Source organism: Bos mutus, chromosome 17 (assembly GCF_027580195.1).
Source record: "Bos mutus isolate GX-2022 chromosome 17, NWIPB_WYAK_1.1, whole genome shotgun sequence".
NCBI classification, from domain to species: domain Eukaryota; kingdom Metazoa; phylum Chordata; class Mammalia; order Artiodactyla; family Bovidae; genus Bos; species Bos mutus.
Genome location: NC_091633.1, coordinates 56,183,838 through 56,210,073, shown reverse-complemented (window position 1 = coordinate 56,210,073; position 26,236 = coordinate 56,183,838).

Sequence of the window (26,236 nt, the reverse complement as noted above, 5' to 3'; positions counted from 1 at the left end):
GGGGAAATGGGGAAAATTCTCACGTGATATGGCTTTAATTTAGTGGTCGAATGAAACAGTAGTAGCTCTGGAAAAGAGGAAAAAGATGTATTGATAAAGCTGTCAGTGTAGCATGCCTGAAAAGAACTGGAGAAAGAAAGTAGCTCAGATGCTTGGCTAGGAATGAAGTCAGGAAAACCTTGTCAGGCGGCAACCAAAACAAGTCAAATTAACTCTCCTCTGCACCAGCAACCTGGGTCACACAATAAATCAAGCTGAGTCTGGCCTGTCACGTTAAAGTCAACCGCCTGCCTTATCAACTGTCAACTGAAGTCACAGGAGTTAAATCTGAGTTTACAACCTGCAGATTTTGTTTCTGGGGCTAGGTAGAAATGAGGACAGATATTTCCCTGAATAATGTGCCGAAGTGTTCCTGTAACTCTACAACTAACAAATGGGATTGAATCTAGTTCTTTTTGCTCTAGAAAAGACAGACTTGTACTTAAAGACTCTTACCCAAGCCCTCTGAGACTCTTGGCAGATAGAATTCTATCACTTGCTAGAGAAATGCTTCCAAAACATATGTTTTAAAACTTTTATGCTTGAAACACGCAAAAATATTTTTAATTCCTTGAGGGTCATCACCATCCTGAACCTGCAAGGAGAAAGCAACAAAAGAAACTGTCAAGTTTACAGCATATTTAAGCTTTCTGTGAAATTCTAAGTAAGTTGGATTCTTAATAATTGAGTTTAAGGGCTATCCAACAATGCATGATGAGGCCAGTCTTAAGCTCTTTAATTCACTTGTTTATCTGATAATTTGCATGTGAAATAGAAGCCAACATGTTAATTTTTTCACTAATCAGCAAAAAAAAAAATAGTATGTAGATTTATTTCAGTTAGTACATGTATTAATTATTTCTAATAAAAATCTCCCTGTTTCAGGAAATCTACTAACTGTAATACAGCCAGAAAATATCACTACTTAAATTTTGTTTTAAAAAAAGTTTTAAATATTTTGTTGTTGCAAAGAAAAAGAAAACTTTAAATATTATTTTAACAGATAAATTTTCTTAAGATTCTACATATAAATGAGATCAGACGGTATTTGTCTTTCTCTGTCTGACTTATCATAATGCCTTCAAGATCTATCCATGGTGTCATTTTTTATGGCTGAAAAATATTCCATTATATATATGTGTATATATATATATATATACATATATACACACACACACACACACACACACACCCCAGGAGAAGGGAATGACAACCTGCTCTAGTATTCTTGCCTGGAGAATCCCATGGACAGAGGCTACAGCCCATGGGTTGCAGAGTCAGACACAACTGAGTGACTAACTCTTTCACTGCATATATATATATATATATATATGATTTTTTATCCATTCATCCACCAATGGATGCTTAAATTGTGTCCAAGTCTTGACCATTGTAAATAATAGCTCTTCAAATGGAGGATGCAGATGTCTTCTCAAGTTAGCATTTTCATTTCCCTTGGATATATCCCCAGAAGTGGAATTGTAGGATCATATGGGCTTCCCTGGTGGCTCAGATGGTAAAGAATCTGTCTGCAATGCAGGAGACCTGGCTTCAATCCCTGGGTCAGGAAGATCCCCTGGAGAAGGGAATGGCTACCCACACCAGTATTCTTGCCTATAAAATTCCAGGGACAGAGGAGCCCGGCGGGCTACATTCTATGGGGTTGTTAAGAGTCAGACATGACTGAGTATCTAACACTTTCACGTTTTCGTGGCAGTTCTATTTGATTTTGTAGGAATCTCCATACTGTTTTTTTATAGTAATGATACCAATTTATAAACCTGCCAACAATGCACAAGGATTCCTTTTTTTCTACATCCTTGTCAGCACTTATTATCTCTTGTCCTTTTTATGATAGCCATTCTAACAATTGTGAGGTGTATCTCATTGTGATTTTAATTTGATTCTACAAAAAGCCCTCTTGCATAGAAATGCAGATGCATAGAAATGCAGATACTAACAGCTAGAAGGGCACTAGAATGTATTGAAATGGTTCAAATCCAAAGGATATGCATGGGCATTGACAACACTTCCAACAATGTTCCCCTTGTAGTATAGGTCTATCCATGCCCGTATGTTACATATATTCTTGTTTGTTAGTGTTCTTCAAAGTGGTGATCATTCAGAATGTCTAGACAAAAGAGTTCAACAAAACCAAAACATTTAGGGGAATAAGTTACCATCCCATGTTGCAATTTTCCATGCTCTTACCATCTCTCTCCCCTCTACTTTGATTGGTATTTCTGATGATACAGATTCCTACCTAAGTAACAGCAAACCTCTCTCCTCTTGATAATAAAGTCAATTACCCCAGCAATTACTGGCATGAGAAACACCAAATGACTAGGCGATAGCCATATTTTAATTTACTGCAACTTTTACCATCAGATCAGATCAGATCAGTCACTCAGTCGTGTCCAACTCTTTGCGACCCCATGAACTGCAGCACGCCAGGCCTCCCTATCCATCACCAACTCCCGGAGTTCACTCAGACTCACGGCCATCAAGTCAGTGACGCCATCCAGCCATCTCATCCTCTGTCGTCCCCTTCTCCTCCTGCCCCCAATCCCTCCCAGCATCAGAGTCTTTTCCAATGAGTCAACTCTTCGCATGAGGTAGCCAAAATATTGGAGTTTCAGCTTTAGCATCATTCCTTCCAAAGAAATCCCAGGGCTGATCTCCTTCAGAATGGACTGGTTGGATCTCCTTGCAGTCCAAGGGACTCTCAAGAGTCTTCTCCAACACCACAGTTCAAAAGCATCAATTCTTCGGCGCTCAGCCTTCTTCACAGTCCAACTCTCACATCCATACATGACCACAGGAAAAACCATAGCCTTGACTAGACGGACCTTTGTTGGCAAAGTAATGTCTCTGCTTTTGAATATGCTATCTAGGTTGGTCATAACTTTCCTTCCAAGGAGTAAGCGTCTTTTAATTTCACGGCTAAAGTCACCATCTGCAGTGATTTTGGAGCCCAGAAAAATAAAGTCTGACACTGTTTCCACTGTTTCCCCATCTATTTCCCATGAAGTGGTGGGACCGGATGCCATGATCTTCGTTTTCTGAATGTTGAGCTTTAAGCCAACTTTTTCACTCTCCATTTTCACTTTCATCAAGAGGCTTTTGAGTTCCTCTTCACTTTCTGCCATAAGGGTGATGTCATCTGCATATCTGAGGTGACTGATATTTCTCCCAGCAATCTTGATTCCAGCTTGTGTTTCTTCCAGTCCAGTGTTTCTCATGATGTACTCTGCATATAAGTTAAATAAAGAGTGACAATATACAGCCTTGACGAACTCCTTTTCCTATTTGGAACCAGTCTGTTGTTCCATGTCCAGTTCTAACTGTTGCTTCCTGACCTGCATACAAATTTCTCAAGAGGCAGGTCAGGTGGTCTGGTATTCCCATCTCTTGAAGAATTTTCCACAGTTTATTATGATCCACACAGTCAAAGGCTTTGGCATAGTCAATAAAGCAGAAATAGATGTTTTTCTGGAACTCTCTTGCTTTTTCCATGATCCAGCGGATGTTGGCAATTTGATCTCTGGTTCCTCTGCCTTTTCAAAAACCAGCTGGAATATCTGGAAGTTCATGGTTCACATATTGTGAAGCCTGGCTTGGAAATTTTGAGCATTACTTTACTAGCGTGTGAGATGAGTGCAATTGTGCAGTAGTTTGAGCCTTCTTTGGCATTGCCTTTCTTTGGGATTGGAATGAAAACTGACCTTTTCCAGTCCTGTGGCCACAGCTGAGTTTTCCAAATTGGCTGGCATATTGAGTGCAGCACTTTCACAGCATCATCTTTCAGGATTTGGAATAGCTCAACTGGAATTCCATCACCTCCACTAGCTTTGTTTGTAGTGATGCTTTCTAAGGCCCACTTGACTTCACATTCCAGGATGTCTGGCTCTAGGTCAGTGATCACACCATTGTGATTATCTGGGTCATGAAGATCTTTTTCATACAGTTCTTCTGTGTATTCTTGCCACCTCTTCTTAATATCTTCTGCTTCTGTTAGGTCCATACCATTTCTGTCCTTTATCGAGCTCATCTTTGCCTGAAATGTTCCTTTGGTATCTCTGATTTTCTTGAAGAGATCCCTAGTCTTTCCCATTCTGTTGTTTTCCTCTATTTCTTTGCATTGATCGCTGAAGAAGGCTTTCTTATCTCTTCTTGCTATTCTTTGGAACTCTGCATTCAGATGTTTTTATCTTTCTTTTTCTCCTTTGCTTTTCACTTCTCTTCTTTTCACAGCTATTTGTAAGGCCTCCCCAGACAGGCATTTTGCTTTTTTGCATTTCTTTTCTATGGGAATAGTCTTGATCCCTGTCTCCTGTACAATGTCATGAACCTCATTCCATAGTTGGTAAAAATATCCTTCCCCTTGACATCAGTATCTCTAGACCAACAGAACCTGATGTTGCAGTGATGGGAGGCTGAATCAACTAAGTGCATTACTAGGAAGAATGGCAAGCAGGGCCACTCTTACTTCTATGCTTTGATAATCACCCTTGTTACTGCTGTTGTTTAGCAGCTAAGTCATGTCTGATTCTTTTGCGACCCCATGAACTGTAGCCTGGTAGGCTCCTCTGTCCTTGGGATTTCCCAGGCAAGAATACTGGAATAGGTTACCATTTCCTTCTCCAGGGGATCTTCCCGACCCAGGAATCAAACCCACATATCTTGTGTCTCCTGCACTGGCAGGCAGATTCTTTCCCACTGAGCCACCAGGGGAACCCAATTCCCTCCCTTAGGATGCAGGAATTAGAATGTTCACATTGACATGCTCAAGAGTCACTGGATGAGGTCTACTCCTGGAGCTGGGAGGTATTAATTCTCTAGCAATGGTACTACTGATCTGTCATGCACATCATGGGATGGGCTTCTGTGATTCAGAGAAAACCCTCAGGTGTATAAGTGTTGATATTGGCAGATGGAAGTGAGCTGAGCACACTGAAATAGTAATACCTAGGATGTGGTGGTGGAGAAGGCAGAGGCACCCCACTCCAGCACTCTTGCCTGGAAAATCCCATGGACGGAGGAGCCTGGTGGGCTGCAGTCCATGGGGTCACGAAGAGTCGGACACAACTGAGCAACTTCACTTTCATTTTTCACTTTCATGCACTGGAGAAGGAAATGGCAACCCACTCCAGTGTTCTTGCTTGGAGAATCCCAGGGACAGGGGAGCCTGGTGGGCTGCCATCTATGGGGTCGCACAGAGTCGGACACGACTGAAGCAACTTAGCAGCAGCAGCAGCAGCAGCAGGATGTGGTGGGCACTGACAGTGTATATTACAGTTACACACAAAGACCAAAAGTAAATCAAACCCATATATACACCCCAGTGTTAAAAGCAGTGTTATTTACAAAAACCAAGATATGGAAACAACCCAAGTGTCCATCAACAGAAGAATGGACAAGGAGGGTGATGTGTGCATGTGTGTGTGCATACAATGGAATACTTAGCCAAAAAATAATGAAATTTTGCCATTTGCAACAACATGGTTGGAGCTGAAGGATATTATGTTAAGGAAAATAAGTCAGATAGCACCCTGTCTGACTTATTTACAAATACTGTATGATATCACTTATATGTGGAGCCTAAAAAATAGAACCAGTTGAATATAATAAAAAAGAAGCAGACTCACAGATAGAGAACAAATTAGTGGTTAACAGAAGGGAGAGGGAAGGGGAAAGGGTCAAAATAAGGGTTGGGGATTAAGAGATACAAACTATTAAGTGTAAGATAAAAACAGGAGATATAGCCTATATTTTGTAGTAACAGTAAATGGAATACAACCTATAAAACTTGTGAATTACTGTATTGTACACCTGTAGCTTATATAATATTTTATGCCAACTATACTCCTATTAAAAAAATAAGTAAATCAAACCACTTTTTATTTTTGATTTAGCTTTGACTTTTTCATTGTAAATGTATTATCTTTGAAGGCATAAATAAATTAATATTTATCAAACTTAACAATGCTGCTGCTGCTAAGTCGCTTCAGTCGTGTTCGACTCTGTGCGACCCCATAGACGGCAGCCCACCAGGCTCCCCCGTCCCTGGGATTTTCCAGGCAAGAACACTGGAGTGGGTTGCCATTGCCTTCTCCAAACTTAACAATAAACATTTATAAAATTGCTGATTGATTCCAGATCCTCTCATGAACACTTAAGAGGCTGATTAAAAATTAGCTTCAATTAAAGAAAGTTATTTTAAATGAGCTAGGCATAGTTGGGATTTTGAAATGGATACAAACTTAAAATAAAATATTGATTATTTGTGGTGATTAATGAGACTAGAACTGCATTCTAGAGTTTTTATTGAAGAGGGACAATTTTCCTTGAACATTTTTTCTTTTAGTTTTAGTTGACCAGATTTCATTTTGTCTTTATGAAAGCATTTCAAGTAATATGCAATTCATCTCTGTCAAACTTCTGGAAATTGGGCATGGAGAAGGCAGGTAATTTCCATAAGGGATTTCATACAAAGTAATGACGATGAGAGTACTTTCCTCAAGCCACGAAATCAGAATTTTTCAAAGCTACGGTTTTAGGGCTTTTCTGTTCTAACTGCCTTATTAGGAAAGTAAGTACTTGATGTCAACTTGTCCCTAAGATGCAAGTTACAATGCTTTATAGTTAGTGGATGTTGGGACAGAGACTTGATTATAGGAGACCCTGAGAGGAAGACAGTCTGGCAGATGGGGTGAGCAGGCGTTCTCTCCCTTTGAGTAGGGTTCGGTTCAGTTCAGTCGCTCAGTCGTGTCCGACTCTTTGCGACCCCATGAATCGCAGCACGCCAGGCCTCCCTGTCCATCACCAACTCCCGGAGTTCACTCAGACTCACGTCCATCGAGTCAGTGATGCCATCCAGCCATCTCATCCTCTGTCGTCCCCTTCTCCTCCTGCCCCCAATTCCTCCCAGCATCAGGGTCTTTTCCAATGAGTCAACTCTTCACATGAGATGGCCAAAGTACTGGAGTTCCAGCTAGGGTTAGGTTGAGGTATTGATGAAACATGAATTGGCAGAAGTTTCTTTTTTTATGGAGACTGGCTGATGATACATGGGGATCTTTTAGACTCTTCTGGCTACTTTGTTTGAAATTTCCTCTGAAAATGTTTTTAAAAAGAAATTCCTTTCAGTACCTTGAATATAACACATGGGTCAGCAAATTATAGCCCACCTGCCAAATATGGCCCTCCTTCCTTTTTTGCCAATTAACTTTTATTGGAACACAGACATGTCCATTTAATTATATATTGTCTATGGATGCTTTTAAACAACAGCAGCAAAGTTGACTAGTTGTAAACAAGACCATATGGTCTGCAAGCCTAAAATATTCACTATCTGGCCTTTTACGGAAAAACGTTTGCTGATCCCTAGTCTGGATTTTTTTTTAATACTTTTGATTTATGCTTTGGTTGACTCCACAGAACAGAATCTCAGATATGAAGCTGTATGCAAATTCATGAATACTCTTTGAAGAAAGTAGACTTAAATTAAGATGAGTGTGTCAAAAGCAAAGAACTAAGAAATATTAATAATCTCAAAAAATGTTTTCTGGTAAACAATGTCAAAGAATGTGCCTAGTCTAGCACACATGTGTTTGTCTACATTGTTCTTAAATATTTATAAGGAAAATGTGGCTGCAATGTCATTCCAGTAACATAGACCTTTAGATCTAAAAATGCGTAATCCTTTTCAATTTATTTCTTCTGAAAATAGAATACTGCTCTGAGTTCAAAAGGGTAAGCAAATTGTAACTCAAGAATCTGAAACACTTCTTGCAGTTAGCCAGTCACTTTCCTTCTCTTCTTCATTTTCCATCACTGAAGGTTCTAGTGATGTCCGAGGGAACAGCAGTCAAGAAGTTCTAATTGGCTCTTTTCCTCTGACAACACCCAAAGGTACATAGCAATCGACTTTTTGAGAGGTTATTGGTATGATGCTGAAAGCTCTGAGCTGCAGGATGAGAAAGTGTAAGATTCATTGATCTCAACCCACTGCTAGCATTTACTAAGTTCTGTGAAATACAGCAGGCAGCCCTCTCTGCCTTGGGAGTTGACAGGAGTCTAAATCAGACAGAGAAGTGAGGCCTAGAAATCTAATAAGACCAAGTGACAAATGCAGAACAAGAAACTGAAATGAAGCTTAGTGTCCATTACTGACTTGGAAAACAAAAAAAGTAACCCAGAAAAGCCTTCCCTGAAAACCCAGGAAAGCATCTGAAGTTTTCAGTAAGAGCTTAGTTTCCAAAGGCATCTCCTTTACCAGAGAAAGCATACATGCATTCACATCACTTCTGCAGACAGGACCTGACCTCCAAACGACTCAAGCCCACATCCTTGGAGTGACTGCCCAGGCAAGTCCTGAGCACCACGGAGGTCCCCACAATGAGTGTCTTTGTGTGTACTGGTGGGAAAAGGGAAGAAACAGAGGGCAAGAACTGTTTATTGGCCTCTTTCCTACATCCTTCTTCCTCTTGTTTCTCTTAAACCAATTTAATGAAGGTAGAATCATATTGTTAAAAAATGTATTTCCCCCTTACTGCTATACACATACTCCTTTTGTAGGCTTTGTTACATTATATTCTAAACGGGGCTTGTCTTGCCTGTCTGTCTCCGTGCAGTAGGTCAAATGCATGGGAGGCCTAAATGGCCTCTCTGAACCCATGTGTTTTTCATGTGATTTTGCAGTTCATCCCTTAAAAAGACAGCATTTATTCTCCATCCATTCCATCCTGACCTTGAGTCTGAGCTTTCCCGTGAACCCTCTTTGGGCTAATAGAGTATGACAGAAGGGACTTAGAGCCATTTCTGAGGTTATGCCTCAAGAGGTCTTGTTCATTCCCATTATGCTTGGATCCTCACCATCATGGAATCAAGGCCAGGTTATCCTGCTGAACGATGAGAGGCCACATGAGAGAAATCCAAGCTGTCTCACCACTCCTAGCCAAGGTCCTCCTAGATCAGCCTGTCCAACTGCCAGCAAATGACAGATAAACAAGCAAGTCCAACTGCCAGCTAATGACAGATAAATAAGCGAGTTCAGCTGAGATCAGCCAAGCCTGGCTCAGACATGAAAAACCACCCCTTTGGCCAGTAGAGTTATGAATTAAACAAATGTTTATATTGTTGTGTGCTACTAGCTTTTCCGGTGGATTGCAACACAGCACTATTATGCCGATAGCTAACTGCTACACCTTCTTCCTAAATGTATTCACAGAGACTAGATCTCAATATGCAATAGGTGAGTTAATGAATAAATAATGGAGTGAATGAATGCATACATGAAAACGATACCAAAAACTGGATTATAGGATGTTTAAATGGATTCTGTCGCATTAAACAGAGAAGAATGGTAAGTTACCGTCTTATGTTTTTCTAACTGGAAATTCTCCCTCTGCCCCAGCCCATCTTAGAATGCTTGGCACTTTTGAGTATGCAGGCCATTCTGTTGAGGTTCTGCAAGCACAGGAGCGGCAGAGAGGATGAAGGTGCAAGTCTGGAGGGCATCTGTCCGTCACAGCCCCTGATATGGCAACAGGGTTAGCAGTTCCGGTTCACTGCCTTCTGCCAAGAGTGGGGCCAAGGGTGAATCAAGCAGTGTGCTCTGGCATGAGAAAAAGGAAACCTCTCTCTCACTCAAACACACATGCACATACAACAGCACAGATGTTGCTGTACAACACATAAAAATTCCAGAAAAACAAATGAATCTCTGTGACGGCCACAGTGGAGTCTGCAACCAAGGAGACCAGAAGATCCTTGAGAAAACATCCATCTGTGGTGACCAGATTGGAAAGGAAATCCAAAAAAGAGGGGATATATGTAGACATGTAGCTGATTCACTTTGCTGTACAGCAGAAACTAACATAACATTGGAAATCAACTATACTCCAATGCTATGCTATGCTAAGTCACTTCAGTCGTGTCCGACTCTGTGCGACCCCATAGACGGCAGCCCACCAGGCCCACCCGTCCCTGGGATTCTCCAGGCAAGAACACTGGAGTGGGTTGCCATTTCCTTCTCCAATGCATGAAAGTGAAAAGTGAAAGTGAAGTCGCTCAGTCGTGTCGACTCCTAGCGACGCCATGGACTTCAGCCCACCAGGCTCCTCCATCCATGGGATTTTCCAGGCAAGAGTACTGGAGTGGGGTGCCATTGCCTTCTCCGATACTCCAATAAAAGTTAATTAAAAAAAAAAAAAGAAAGAAAATGTCCAGTAACAGAAGAATGCAGTTACAGCAGCCTCAGAGAGCAGTGTGGAGGCTGCAGATTTAGACAAGAGGCCATTCGTGTGAGTCAGAAGAAGGGTAATTTGCCCAAACTGTAAAAGCCCAGCTGAATGCGGTTCAGTGTTTGGTTACCATTGGAAATCCAGAGGAAAACCCAGAAGCAAAGCTTGGAGGTGAGACAACCGTGACACATTTTCCAAGGAACTAACTGGCTCCAAGAGAAAACTTCCATAACAGAGGAGGATGCTATCATACAAGTACGAAGTGCTGAAGCTTTACTCTCAGGCCAAGGCGTGTGGTAAACTTCACAGGACCTTAAGCCAGTCACAAATAGGAAGTACCTCGTCAAATTCAATTGGTCATAGTGTACCAGACTCAACAAGTACTCAATAAACAGGGACTCATGAAAATATAGTTCCCCCCTGAGATCTTGGCTTTATAGTGTGTTTTGTTGGCTTTTTAACTCTCTCTAGTTGGTTAGATCTTCAAAACAATATTTATAAGGAACGATACTTCACACACCATAACTTTTCAGGCCAGCAAAGGTGAGGGGGAAGGAGGCATTTTTTCCTTTTTATCCCAACCCAGACCAACAACTGATGTAATGTTCCTAGAGACTTGGAGCTACAACTGCATTTCTCACTCCTGTCTCCCTGCTAGAAATCATCTCCCAGGAGCTCCCAGGTCCTGCCCCCATTCCTTTTGATTTTCCCATGGAACTGCTCAGCTGTCTTACAGGAAGATTCTTCTTGGTTTTACTCCATTCATGGGTTGGATGCAAGACTTCCTCGAATGGCGGACAAATGTTGTTTCAGGGACCCCCTACCCAAGAAACCCTGTGCTGCTTGGAGCATTTGCCTCCATATCTTTCCTTTTTAGCCTCCAAAAAAGCGCCTTCATCAGATTTAAGGTATCATATGGCACTCCGTGCTAGAGTCTCAAAGAGTTGGACACGACTTAGCGACTGAACAACAGCCAATGTCACTCAATGAGCCAAAAGAAAAACAGAATACAACTCACAATGATATTGATGGTATTTTGTACTTAATGACTCTTACACAACACTTCCTAAATTACTCTCATAAAAAACGGAATTTAAAAGCCATTTTTCTCAACTGCCACTAATACGCTCATTTTCTCTGTTGTACAATTGAGCGTGAAAGATTTAGTCAGTTTTGATATGTTAAAATCTTTCCTTGACTCTGGTTTTTATAGGATAATTTTTTTTTTCCTCCAGCTGGGAGAAAACTAAATTTTCAACTACTCTGTAAGAGTCTGATCTTAAAAATTCATCCTTCCAGGATTTTTTTGTCTTTCGCACAGAGAAGCAAACTGTAGGCCTGCGACTGGTTTCAGAAATTGAATACAAAGCTAATCTCTGGATAGAAACAAACTATATCTTTCCTGTGAACAGGGAAGAGCAATTTGTTCTATTTTGCCCCCAAATGGAGATTGGGTGTACTTGTAATGTCAAGCAGTGCTAAGCCAGGGTTAAAACAAGAACAGGGCATTGTGTTAACATAAGATCAGGGCCTTGAAAATGCTAATATTATATCTGTTTTTACTTAAGGCCAGGGACATTCTGCAATAAGTCTTATTTAAGAAGGAAACCCATGTAACAACCGTGCTCCGTAGTCCTTTTATCTGTATGCCTCGGGCATTTTCATTAACTCATCCAACACAAATAGCATTAACTGGACAAAGAAGATGGTGCTTATAAACCAAAGTATCAGTTCTACAAAAGACTTATCCTGACAGCACTTATTAACATTGTCTTCATTCAAGATCTGAGTTAAAGAAGAGATAAGAGAAAAAGAGGAAAGAAGAAAAATCAAACATTATCTTAAAAAAAAATTTGATATTTTAGAAGGTGATAGTAGAGAAGGTACTCCCATGGGTCATTTTCTAGGATTTCAGCTACAGATCTGAGTCTTAAAAAATGAGGACAAGAGTTGGCATAACAAAAGCACGAGACACCGATTACACAGGGTGCTTATCTGGTACATCTCATAAATTAATGCATTCATTTTTTCATTTCACGAACATTCACTGAGCAACTATACATTTTGGGCTCCAGGTACAATGTTAAATGCTGAAGCTAGTGGATTAAGCAAAAAAAATATTAATACTCTTTAAGACTCACAATCAAAAGGAGGAGACAGACATGTACAACAATTATATAAGACTTAAAATGTTGACAAAAGGAAATCATATTTTATTTTATCTTAGTTTTCCTTCATTTTTTCATTCAATTATTTATTCATTCATTCAGTATTTATGGAGTCCTTTGTCCTAGGCATTGTTCTTAGACACGGGGACACAAAAGTGAGTAAGATCCTCTCTTACATTGTGAAAGATGCCACCTAACACACCAATTACAATACAGAATGTGCTATTAACAGCAGTATAATCACAGAAAATGGGACAAATAATTCCACCTATGTGATTTGAGGAAAGCAGTAATAGTAATCCTTTATTCCAACTGATAGAAAACCTTAACCTGCAAAATAAGTATTTTCTGCAGATGAAAAAGATGGGCAACATTTATCAACACAGTTTTTCTTTTTCCCTTGGAGTATAGTTGATTTATCCCAGGTAGCTCAGCGGGTAAAGATTCTGCCTGCAAAGCAGGTAGATTTTATTTGATTCCAGGTTCAGGAAGATCTCCTGGAGAAGGGATAGGCTACCCACTTCAGTATTCTTGGGCTTTCCTGGTGGCTCAGACAGTAAAGCATGCACCTACAGTGTGGGAGACCTGAGTTTGATCCCTGGGTTGAGAAGATCCCCTGGAGGAGGGCATGGAAACCTACGCCAGTGTTCTTGCCAGGAGAATCCCCATGGACAAGGTGCCTGGCAGTCCATGGGCTCACAAAGAGCTGGACATGGACACAATTGACCAAGCGACCAAGTGAAGTGAAGTGAAGTGAAAGTCACTCAGTCATGTCCAACCCTTTGCTACCCTGTGGACTATGCAGTCCATGGAATTCTCCAGGCCAGAATACTGGAGTGGATAGCTGTTCCCTTCTCCAGGGGATCTTCCCAACTCAGGGATTGAACCCAGGTCTCCCGCATTACAACCATAAACTCAATAATTGATTTACAATGTTGTGTTTGGTTCTGGTGTATAGCAAAATGACTCAGTTTTACATATGTACGTATATGTACATACATTCTTTTCATTTTCTTTTCCATTACAGATTACTACAAGATATTGAATATAGTTTCCTATGCTATATATAGCATAGGACCTTGTTGTTTATCTATTTTATGTATAGTAATTTGTTTCTATTAACCCCAAACTCTTAATTTATCCTTCCCTCCTTTCCACTTTGGTAATCATAAGTTTGTTTTCTATGTCTGTGAGTCTGTTTCTATTTGGTAAGTACGTTTATTTGTATCATCCTTTGGATGTCACATACTGTTGTTATTGTTTAGTTGCTAAGCTGTGTCTGACTCTTTGCAACTCCGTGGACTGTAGCAAAGCTCCTCTGTCCCTAGGATTTCCTAGGCAAGAATACTGGAGTGGGTTGCCATTTCCTTCTCCAGGGGATTTTCCCAAGCCAGGGGTCAAAATCATGTCTCCTGCATTGCGGGCAGATTCTTTTACCGCTGAGCCACTGGCAAAGCCCAGATTTCACATATAAGTGATATCGCATGATATTTCTCTTTCTACTTACATCACTTAGTATGATATTCTCTAGGTCCATCCATGTTGCTGCAAATGGGATGGTTTCATTCTTTTTATGGCTAAATAAAGGGCTTCCCTGATAGCCCAGTTGGTAAAAATCCACCTGCAATGCAGGAGACCCTGCCCAGTTCGATCCCTAAGTCAGGAAGATTCAGCGGAGAAGGGATAAGCTACCCACTTCAGTATTCTTGGGTTTCCCTTGTGGCTCAGCTGGTAAAGAATCCACCTGCAATGTGGGAGACCTGGTTTCAGTCCCTGGGTTGGGAAGATCCCCTGGAGAAGGGAAATAGCTGAATAATACTCCACTGTATATATACCACATCTTCTTTATCCATTGATCCATCCATAGACCTTTAGATTGCTTCCATGCCTTGGCTATTGTAAACAGTGCTGCCATGAATGTAGGGGTGTAATTAGTCTTGTCTCCAGATATATGCCCATGAGTGATACTGCTGAATCATATGGTAACTCTGTTTTTAGTTTTGTAATGAACCTCCATACTGTTCTCCATAGTGGCTGTACCAACTTACCTTCCCTGGAGTATTCCCTTCTCCACACCTTGTCCAGCATTTATTTGTAGACTTCTTGATGATGGCCATTCTGACTGGTGAGAGGTGATACCTCATTGTAGTTTTCACCTGCATCTCTCTGATAATTATCCCCTTCTCCTCCTGTCTTCAGTCTTTCCCAGCATCATGGTCTTTTCAAATGAGTCAGCTCCTTGCATCAGGTGGCCAAAGTATTAGAGTTTCAGCTTCAACATCAGTCCTTCCAATGAACACCCAGGACTGATCTCCTTTAGGATGCACAGGTTGGATCTCCTTGCAGTCCAAGGGACTCTCAAGAGTCTTCTCCAACACCACAGTTCAAAAGCATCAATTTTTCGGTGCTCAGCTTTCTTTATAGTCCAACTCTCACATCCATACATGACCACTGGAAAAACCATAGCATTGACTAGATGGACCTTTGTTGGCAAAGTAATGTCTCTGCTTTTTAATATTCTGTCTAGGTTGCTCATAACTTTCCTTCTAAGGAGTAAGCGTCTTTTAATTTCGTGGCTGCAATCACCATCTGCAGTGATTTTGGAGCCCAGAAAAATAAAGTCACCCACTGTTTCCACTGTTTCCCCATCTATTTGCCATGAAGTGAATATGCTCAGTGAATGATAAGATGTCAGGAAGAATGACCCAGAGAGAAGGACTGAAGTGGAGGGTTATAACTTCAGAAATGGAATGGACAAAAAGTCCATTAACCATGACTAAAATTTAAGGAAAAGATACCAGTTACACAAATCAATGCATTTTGTTTAGCTGTCTTTAGTATTTTAGAATGGCAATTTGATGTGGAAAAAGGCACCTCTGGCAGCCATCACCTTCATGCTTCTATAGAGAGGAAGTTGATTTGCCAAGAATACTTAAGATAAGATGTTCCATCCCCACTGCTTATATTCACTGAATGGTGAGGAGTTGCTTGTCATAGTGAGAACAGCAGGTCGGGTGGAGACATGGCAGATAGTTTCTTTTCTTATCAAACTTTTAGCTTTGTGTGTAATTTAAAACTGATTAATTTTCAATATCCCTATTGTATATTTGTTTTCTGTGTATGTCTGTGCCTGTAACTAATTTTTTCCCACAATCTTACAAAAGAAGACAAAAGTTGTTTTGTTTTGTTTATACAGTCTAACAGTCTAAAATGGACATTCCAGGTGAGTCACAGCAATATGTTAATAGTATATATGAAATTCCAAAGGGAAATATCAAACAAAAATGCAGATGTTTAAAAGGGGTATCAAAGAACCAGTCAGGCCATACCCAAACCAAAGGAGAATATAAAAAGGGGCAAGAGATTAGAGATGATGATATGATTTGCAAAGAGTGATGTGTATGTGTGTGTGTATGTGTTTGTGTGTCCTTGTCTGTCTGTGCACGCACATGCACACTCAGGATGTTAGGCTGTGAGTTTCACTTTCTCCAAGGGGAAAGGGTGGGATATTAACCTTCTCAAAAAGGGCTTCACTAGGACAACTTAGAGAGCTCGAGTTTTGTTCCACGGAATGGGAGAAATGGGTACAGGGATCTAAAAGATTTCAGTTCAGTTCAGTTCAGTTCCTAAGTCTTTGTGACCCCATGGACTGTGGCACGCCAGGCTTTCCCGTCCTTCACCATGTCCCGGAGTTTGCTCAAACTCATGTCCATTGAGTCAGTGATGTCATCCAACTATCTCATCCTCTGCTGTCCCCTTGTCTTCCTGCCCTCAATCTTTCCCAGGATCAGGGTCTTTTCCAATGAGTCAGCTCTTCACATCAGGTGGCCAAAGTATTGGAGCTTCAGCATCAGTTCTTCCAATGAATATTCCAGGTTGATTTCCTCTAGGATTGACTGTCCTTGCTGCCCAATGGACTCTTAAGAGTCTTTTCTAGCACCACAGGTCCAATTCTCACATCCATCCATGATGACTGGAAAAACCATAGTTTTGACTCTCTAGACCTTTGTTGACAAAGTGATGTCTCTACTTTTTAATATGCTATCTAGGTTTGTCATAGCTTTTCTTCCAAGAAGCAAGCTTTAATGAAAGGCAAGAGGGGTAGCTGATGAGCTGTTAGGGCAATGGAGTAAATTAAAGGTGTTTTTGGTGGAGGAGATGTAGACCTCACAGAAAGAGCTGGCCTCGAGCCATTTGTAGCCCTGATCAAGAGGACTATCAGTAAGGGGTGGTTTACTTCTAACAGGAAGAGACAGTAGAAAGTGGTTCCCTAAACTCAGGGCTGAGTAGACAAGCTCAAGAGGCATGCCTACACTGCAGAACCACCAAAGCAGCTAAAAGGGGAAAGCTGTCTCCAAACATCTGCCAATCTTACAACACACCAGGGCAGGTATGGAATTCTCTGCCCCCTATTCCCTTCCTCCCACTGAACTCCATTCCCATAAGCCACAGCATCAGTAATAACAGCTCAAAAAAAGCAGACAGGTGGGCAGAAAGGGTAGTAAAAACACTGGCTCTTTCCCCACTGAAAGCAGCAGATCCTCCCCAGGTGGGGAATGGAGACTGAATGTTAAACCAAAGGCAGAGTCTTAGTTATACTCTGGGAACAAATACTTCAATTTACAAATTGAAAGCATATTTAAAATCGAAAGTCTAAAATTCAAGAGCTCAAATTTCTGGTCTTTTACCTGAAACTATCACAACATTGCTAATTGGTTATACTCCAATACAAAATGGTTTTGGTGTTAAAATTAAAAACAAAAGAATTTCTGGTCTTTCTGTAACCACTTTCATTTCTGCTTTCAAATTACCAATTCTTTCCTGAGATCATTTCTTTCCAATAAGACTTTGCTGAAAGCACATAATGACACCTACCACTCTGACATTTTCCAAACCTTCCCTAAAACTATGAGCTGAGTAGATATATGGTCACTTACAAGTCTTCAGAGGATAGTTTTGCTAATTTTTTTGGCCATAGCATGACAACATAAGTTTATTTTTTGACCACATGAGATGTCTGTTCTTGATTGGCAGGGAGCTCTGCTCCAAACAACAAGCAATGGTTCAGAGACCCAATTTCTTTCCACTTTCTGGCTCCACTATCACTAACATGTGGCTTCCTGGGCCACCAACTTTATTTCTCCATGAGTCTGCCGGAAAGGGAAAGAATGCAAAGCTTCTTACATTGGAAATATTTAGGACCCAGTCCCCAAAGCATCATAAATCATTTCTTCTTACTTTCCTTTGGGGAGAACCCACTCATATGACTTCTCTGCAAGACAGGCTAGGAAATGCAATCTATCTTTGTGCAAAAAGAGAAGGAGAAAAAAGTGATTTACAAACTTGGGGAAATTGTAAAAAATTTAAAAATAAAAAAATTTTCTGGTCTTTCTCTAATTGCTTTCATTTCTGCTTTCAAATTACCAATTCTTTCCTGAGATCATTTCTTTCTAATAAGGCTTTGCTGAAAGCACTGGGTGATGCCCATCACTCTGACATTTTCCAAATTTGTTACTGCCTCTAGAACTTTTTATCTTTTAAGAATGAGCCAGTTAGCAATGTGGACTTCTGGGAATTTATCCAGAAGACACTGAAGAAAGCTGTAAAGGGACAATGGAAGACAAAGATATTGTTTTGATTACAATCAAAACACTTGACTTGCACTTGGTCAAAGCATAATTTTCAACTGTCAAAGGCACAGCTGGCAATATATCAGTTCTGTTTTTAAATACTTCAGAAGCCAACCTCTTAAAGGCCTCTGGGCTAATTTTCTTTTTCTGACTTAGTTTTCTCATGCTGGGACTTCCTTTCATCATCACCTAGACAGACCTTCACCTCACTTTTGTTTTGTAGTCCTTTGCTCCAGATCCATGGGCTTCCTTCCTTTCTGTCTGACCCTTTGTTTTTTTCTTCCAGATTTACTGAGATATAATTAACAAACAGTATTGTACAAGTTTAAGGTGTATGGCATGATGATTTGACTTACATGTATCATGAAATGATGGCCACAAGTTTAGTGAACATCCATCATCTTACATCAGCTTGAAAGAAAAGCTATGACAAACCTAAACAGCATATTATAAAGCAGAGACATCATTTTGCCAACAAAGGCCCATATAGTCAAAGCTATGGTTTTTCTGGTAGTCATGTACGGATGTGAGAGTTGGACCATAAAGAAGGCTGAGTGCCAAAGAATGGATGCTTTCGAATTGTGGTGCTAGAAAAGACTCTCGAGAGTCCCGTGGACAGCAAAGAGATCAAACTAGTCAATCCTAAAGGAAATCAACACAGAATATTCATTGCAAGGACTAATGCTGAAACTGAAGCTTCAGTACTTTGGCCACCTGACGTGAAGAGCCAACTAGTTGGAAAGACCTTGATGCTGGGAAAGACTGAGGGCAGAAGGAGAAGGGGGGCAACAGGGTATGACATGGTTGGACAGCATCATCAACTCAATGGACATGAGTTTGAGCAAACTCCTGGAGATGTTGAGGGACAGGGAAGACTGGCCTGCTGCAGTTCCTGGGGTCGCAAGAAGTCAGACACGACTGAGCCACTGAACAACAACAACAAATCAACAAATCATCTATACAGACAGAAAATCAAAGAAATAGAAGTAGAAAAAAATTGTTTTTCATGTGAAGAAGGATTTACTTCCTTAACAAATTTTATAACATACTACTGATTTCCTCTTTTTAGTGGAGCACACTCTCCTGGTAATGTCCTGAGAGACAGTACACAGAACAGCCATTTTTTTGAGATCCCTCATATCTAAAAATAATACTCTGCATTCACAGTTGATTGATAACTTGGCTGAGTATGGAATTCTAGATTGTAATTCATCTTGCCTCAGGATTTTGAAGGAAATGCCCATTGTCTGATGACGAACTTTCAAGTGTGACCTGTAATTTCTCTCTGGCTGCTTTTAGGATCCTCTTGGCTCAGATGGTAAAGAATCTGCCTGCAATGCAGGAGACCCAGGTTCAATCCCTGGGTTGGGAAGATCCTCTGGAGAAGGGAATGGCTACTGACTCCAGCATTCTTGCCTGGAAAATTCCATGGACAGAGGAGCCTGGTGGGCTACAGACCATGGGGTCACAGAGAGTCAGACACTATAGAGCACTACATTACACAATTAACACTTCCACTTTGGATGCTTAAGGTTCTGAAAAGTCATGATATTGTTTGTTGATGTGCATTTTATTATTACTCATTTCTGAAGATTCACAAGACTCTTTGGACCTAGAAATTCTTTGCTTTAAATACTCACAAATCTTCTCATAGTTTTTCTTTAAGGTTTTCCTCCTTTGTTTTTTGTTTTTGTTCTTTTTCTCAAAGGCCTAGTAGCTGAACGTTTTGCCTTTGCTTGTTCCACTAATTAAAATTTTTCTATTTGTTTTATCTTTCACTTTTTGTTCTAATTTTTTGCAAATATCCTCACTTTATCTTTTATACTATTAACCTTTTTACTTCTGCTAAAAATATTTTTACTTCTTATGACTTTCTTATTCTCTGAATTTTTTATAACTTCCTGTTATTGCTTCAAAGGTAAAATATATTCCCTGAGTCCCTAAGAATATTAATGATTCTTTATCTTATCATTTTTTATCTGCTTCTACATTGACTTTATTTCTTCTGAGTTCCTTTCATCTTGTTCTCATGTTTAACTTTCATATGAGAGGCTTTCTTCATATTTCTAGTGGTCCTTGGTTATATAGTCACATTTTGAGTGGCAGACCATTCCAGTTGGTGGGCTTCATTGCTTTTCTGAAACAGAAATGCCAGAAAAATGTAGATTTTTTTTTTTTCCTCTTTAGCCAATCAAATTCTTTGGAAAGAAATCTGCCAGTATCTGCGTATTTGATCTAAACCACCACTGCCCACATTCTGCATGCTGAAGGAGGGAAGCAGACCAAAGCCTTTATTATTACATAATATTTCGATGTTCACTTACATCCTCTTTTATCCCTATATTACCACATCTTTTATTCTACTGTTTCTGATGTCCCCAAATTCAAACTTTCTTAGGTTCAGTTACTCCAGGAAGCAAATCTCCTATCTTTTACAAAGGCTTGGGGAAGGAGTAGTTGATGGGTTCACCAGCATTGTGGGCAGTGTCGCAAGGAATAAAATGCTCTTTACACACAACTTTCATCAAGCCTTTTAATTTTGTCTCCCCCACAGCTTTTCCTTCAGAGGTCCTCAGAGCCTTCTGGAGCTCTGTGACCTGCTTCCTGTTGCCCTCCATCTGCAGGTATTGGCCTTTTAGCTGTCTCCAATTTGTTCTCCCATCTCCCAATATTTTGGTGACTGTTTTAAAAATCTCATGTTCTCCTTGTTTTTTGAATCAAGCATCTTTTTATTGCTTTAATATCATTTTAGTTAGGATTTGGTAAAGAAAGAAAGTAAAGTAAGTATATTTAATCCACATTTAACTACAAGTTTAACAATATTTTCAGAGACCCTTTTCCCTTCCCAAACACATCACTGTTTGCTAGAATGTTTAAATTTCTAAGAGATGTGTTGCACACATGTGTAATAAAGCACAGTCATTTCAATATTTTATATCCTTTAAAAAAATAAGTCATAGGATAAAGAGCTCTGTAGATCTATTTTTGTTATTTCAGCTTGAATGGCTATCCTCTAATAAAAATACAGGTTGTACTATAAAACCAAAGATTATTAAAATTGTATTATGCAACAGAAATGCCTGAAAGCTAAGTAAAAAAGGCCATCTTCGCAATAAAGATGACTTTTTGGCTTATAAATATTATGAAGTAGTAATGATGTATCTGTATGTCATCATCCATATTTTTCTTTCATTAACTTTGTTAAATTGTTTTCAATGAGCCATGTTTGTCCTTAAAGGACAAATTCAACTTGTTAGAAAGCCAGCTTCAGGCAATGTCTTTCCCAGCGGCCTGCAATATTGATTCTGATGAGACACAAAACAGAGACATCTAAAGGAATTTTTAGGAACTGAAACGTAAATATATACTATCCTTTTTGATTGAGCCCCTTGGAAATAAAGTGTTTATTATGAAACTAGGAAACATCACTTCATAAAATTAAATCCAAAGCCAAGATACATGCCTTTCAGAGCAAGTTAAGAGACAGTTAGATTCATCAACACTTTGGAATGAAGAGTTACTGTTACAAAAAAAAAAAAAAAATGAAAATTCACTGTCTGTCCTAAAATTATTGAAAAGAAATTGACTTACACTAAGCTATTTCTAATCACATTATATTTTGCTTTTTGTTGCATTTGTCTATACTGTTACATATGATATAGATGCTTAAAAATAAAAGTCAATAAGTAAATTATTGAGTGAGGAATTATTTATTGAATTATATTCTAAAGAAATATAAATTCACATATTTTTCTGGTTGATTCTTCTTTAAGGAATAATTCCCAGTTCTCAAACTTTATCTTGATGAGGGAGCTTACAGAAGGTCTGACAGAATTTTTGTGTAAATTTAAAATAATGGTATTTCTCCCATGAACTTTATTTTCCCACGTGGAGAGGAATAGTAAAATTAAAATCTTTTCAAAAATATTTAGATGATGTCTTTAGTTTGACAGGCTCTGAATTGTTAAAAGTCTTTCTCTAAGTCATTTAATTGCCATAAGTAGCCCGATCTGAGTTACTTTTCCTGGAAAGCCAGAGCCTAGTTCAAAGGCCACAGAAATGTCAGTTTCATTAATGTTTAAAAGTAAATTTAAGAAACCATTAAAAGTCATATAACAAATTTTTTAAATCATGTGTGCTTCATCTATTGATATTTCTTTAAATATATTTTTCTTAGTCCTTTTAAGTCAATAAGTAGATTTTCTCTTATTTTAAGAAAGACAAAAAAAATAAGAGTAACAAGAACTGGAGGAAGAATGTTCAAGCTTTCTGTGCTGCCCACCATTTTGGGTGACAAATCGTAATTATTGGAACACAAGTGATAAAAGAATGCATTAAAAGTCAGAAGTGCTTTGAAAAACGAACTAGAGTTTTATCATTCTTTTAAATTAGACTAATTTTAATTAACTCATGAAGCCATGATATAAATCCAACGATCACCTGGAAAAATTAAGGTGAAAAACCCCAAATGACTGCCAACGTCTCTTTCAGAGCACATTTGTCTATGTACATTCATGCACCTATGTTTTCAGCTGATTTTAAGAACAAAAAATTGATTTGTCTTTATATTCTGAAGACCACTGCTGAATTTTCTTAAATGTTTCAAATTAAAGTTAGGAGGAAAAATACAGGATGCCCTATGATCAAAATGTTGCCTTAAAAAATCAAAACATAGAGAAAAAGAGAGAGACTCAATCAACTTAGCTAACTTACACAGCAATAACAAATGAACCCATAGGCTTAGGAACATATAACAAGAAAAGTCTAATTCTTGATTGCTACATATCCTTCCTACCTCATGACCCAATCTACCTCAGGTCTTTTTGTCCTAGAACATAAGCTAATGAGGAAACGATTTCCTGAGAGGAGGAAATAGCTTCCTGTTTCTACTCATATTCCCTTGTTCAAGTCAAGCAACGTGACCAAACCTGATGCAGATGTAATGGGCAGGCATAATCCTCCCCCCAAAAGGCAATAAATATTTGAGGACAATAATACAGTCAACCACAGTCTATATTATGTGACTGTGTATTTCTCTCCTTCTACATATAAAATATATTCATCACCTCTCTCAAGAGAGACAAACCAATATGACATTAGGGTCAAGGTGTCAAGGTCTAAATCTTGCGAATATCTCCACATGTGTACAGATGTAGCTCCTCTTGATCCAGAAACCTAGGAACTAAGTTATATGTTAACTGACCCACACATAGTCAATATACAGTGGGTCGAATTCAGACAGAATAACGACTGTAAATGGTCCCATGGGGAAAAGAGAATAACAGGAAGAAGGCAGCAGACGCTGGTCCATAGCAACTTTGAAATCCTTCTAATTATGTGTCATGAGGGCTCCATACTCTGGATCTGGTGACTTCTCCTTAGTTGGGTGTCAGTCTAAGCCCTAAGAACTGTGCCTAAAACCACTGTCCATTGTGTTCCATGACTCTTTTTCAGGTTTCTTTTTCCCCTGCTCAGGTCATAATTTTAAAAGAATTGGTGTGATTATATAGAGTATGGAAGATTTAGTAGATTATAGGCACAGGAAATCTGTAACATCTAAGCTTCATCTCGTCATCTTTAGTGTAAATCTAAACTGAGGTAGATTAGACACTAGCTACACCTGAAAACCAGGAAGCGTTGACACTTTGATGAGTAAAATAATTGCCATCAAATGTGCAAATTATGAAGTTGACTACATGCTTAGGGAGACTCTTCTGCCCCTGAAAGGCATTTTTTTCCCCTTTCAACATGTTCCTATCTCTTTTCAAGGTAAGCACCCCACTTCACTTCCCTACAAACAAAAACAAAGCACCTAATATGATTCACAACTGATGGAGAGTTCAGTGTTATCATATACCTACTTCTATTAGCCTTGGAAAGTAAGAAATTTAAAGAATTTGCCTCTCATTTTGGAATGGAAAATAGCAACACTTTTGAGGATGGATGAAAAAGGAAATGGTAACCTACTCCAGTGTACTTGCCTGGGAAATCCCATCAACAGAGGAGGCTGGTGGGCTACAGTCCATGTGGTCGCAAAGAGTCTCACATGACTGAGCGACTGTTTTGAAGATGGAAGAAGTTCTAGAAAGCATTCTTCCAATTATCCTTAAAAGTATACCTTAGAGGATTTCCACATCTGCCCTTCTTTCAGGGAGACCTCAAATACCTGATTCAACTTTCAGATTTAATGTCCTGCTTTATCAAAGCCACCATAAAGCCATGTGCAGCACTATACGGGAGCCAAGAGCTCAAGCCTATAATATTTTACTTCTCCCATTATGGAAATAACTCCTTGAATTTCTCCTTGTCCAGCATCTCTGCCCAGATAGTTTGATAGACTATCAAAATGCTGATATTCTATTGCCACATTCTATATTATTCTCTGTATTCCTAAATTACCTTACTCCTCCATAAAATATAATCACTTATTTCTTAAGGCTCTTTTAAATTAAGATCAAGTTTATCCAAAATTGTTTTTAATTGTCTAGACAAGGGTTTACAAAATTATGATTTTAAAATATTACTTAGAAGAACATTGCATATTAAGATTAATATTCATCATAAAAAATTTAGCTGTTAATTAAAATAAAAGCTCTTTGGTGTAATATTAGCCTAAGACACCTAGATCTATATATTTAAGTTTGAAGGCAATAAGACTACATTTCTTTTAAAACATTTTATAACTCAGTATGTCTACTATTTTAATCTGACTTTTCCCAATAAATTTTTTGCAGTGAGATTTTACAGCCTTTACAGCATATGTTTATGTGATTGTCTGCTTATATTTAGAACTCTTGAAGGATATGTTGAGATCTATTTAACTTACTCTTTATATTGACTAACTGAATTGTAGCTTAATATATATTGCAAATAACAATTAGAGTAAGCACAAGAGATTAAAGTGATTAAGTTATTCGTATAGATACATAATAAATCCTCTATCTTATCAATATTTGGTTTCTTAATGTCTCTCACATCCATTCCTTAGCTTTCTCTCTTTCACGTTCCTGATTAAGGCTCCCACTTGTTTTACAAGACTTCATACCAGATCCCCTCTGTATAAACCTTCCCACACACTGCTCTCAGATCAACCTAAATCTATATTGCATAATTGCCCTTCCACTAATTCTACTTTGTTGTAATCTTCAGTGGCTCCTCTAACCTGTAGGATAAATTCAGGCTGCTGAATCTGGCATCTGTGATTCTCAATTATTGATGCCCCAGTCTACCTTCCTAACTTTATCCTCACACCCACAGCTAAGACTTCCCTAACTCCCTTCTTTCTGGCTGAGTCTGTATATTCTACTGTCCCCCAAATGAAATCACCAATATAATACAGCTGGTTCCTGAGTTACAACATTCTATGGATACAACAGACCAAGAGTACTGCCTGAAAAATAACAGGATGTCAGCCCTTCCTCCTACTTGGGTCTTTATGAATGTCTCCGATTTTTTCGGTTCAAAGGATAGGAAGATGTGTAGAATTGCCTCACTTATAATTTGAGCTCCTACCTGCATCTCCGTCATCCCCATGCTTTAGATGTTGCATTCACTGTCTTTCTAGATCGTAGTCCACAATCACTCACCTCCTCCATGGAAAGGCGAACCTTTGCAAACCACAGTGTCAGACTTTATTTTGGGGGGCTCCAAAATCACTGCAGATGGTGACTGCAGCCATGAAATTAAAAGACGCTTACTCCTTGGAAGGAAAGTTATGACCAACCTAGATAGCATATTCAAAAGCAGAGACATTACTTTGCCAACAAAGGTTTGTCTAGTCAAGGCTATGTTTTTTCCTGTGGTCATGTATGGATGTGAGAGTTGGACTGTGAAGAAGGCTGAGCACTGAAGAATTGATGTTTTTGAACTGTGGTGCTGGAGAAGACTCTTGAGAGTCCTTTGGACTGCAAGGAGATCCAACCAGTCCATTCTGAAGGAGATCAGCCCTGGGATTTCTTTGGAAGGAATGATGCTAAAGCTGAAAGTCCAGTACTTTGGCCACCTCATGCAAAGAGTTGACTCATTGGAAAAGACTCTGATGCTGGGAGGGATTGGGGGCAGGAGGAGAAGGGGACGACAGAGGATGATGAGATGGCTGGATGGCATCGCTGACTCAATGGATGTGAGTCTGGGTGAACTCCGGGAGTTGGTG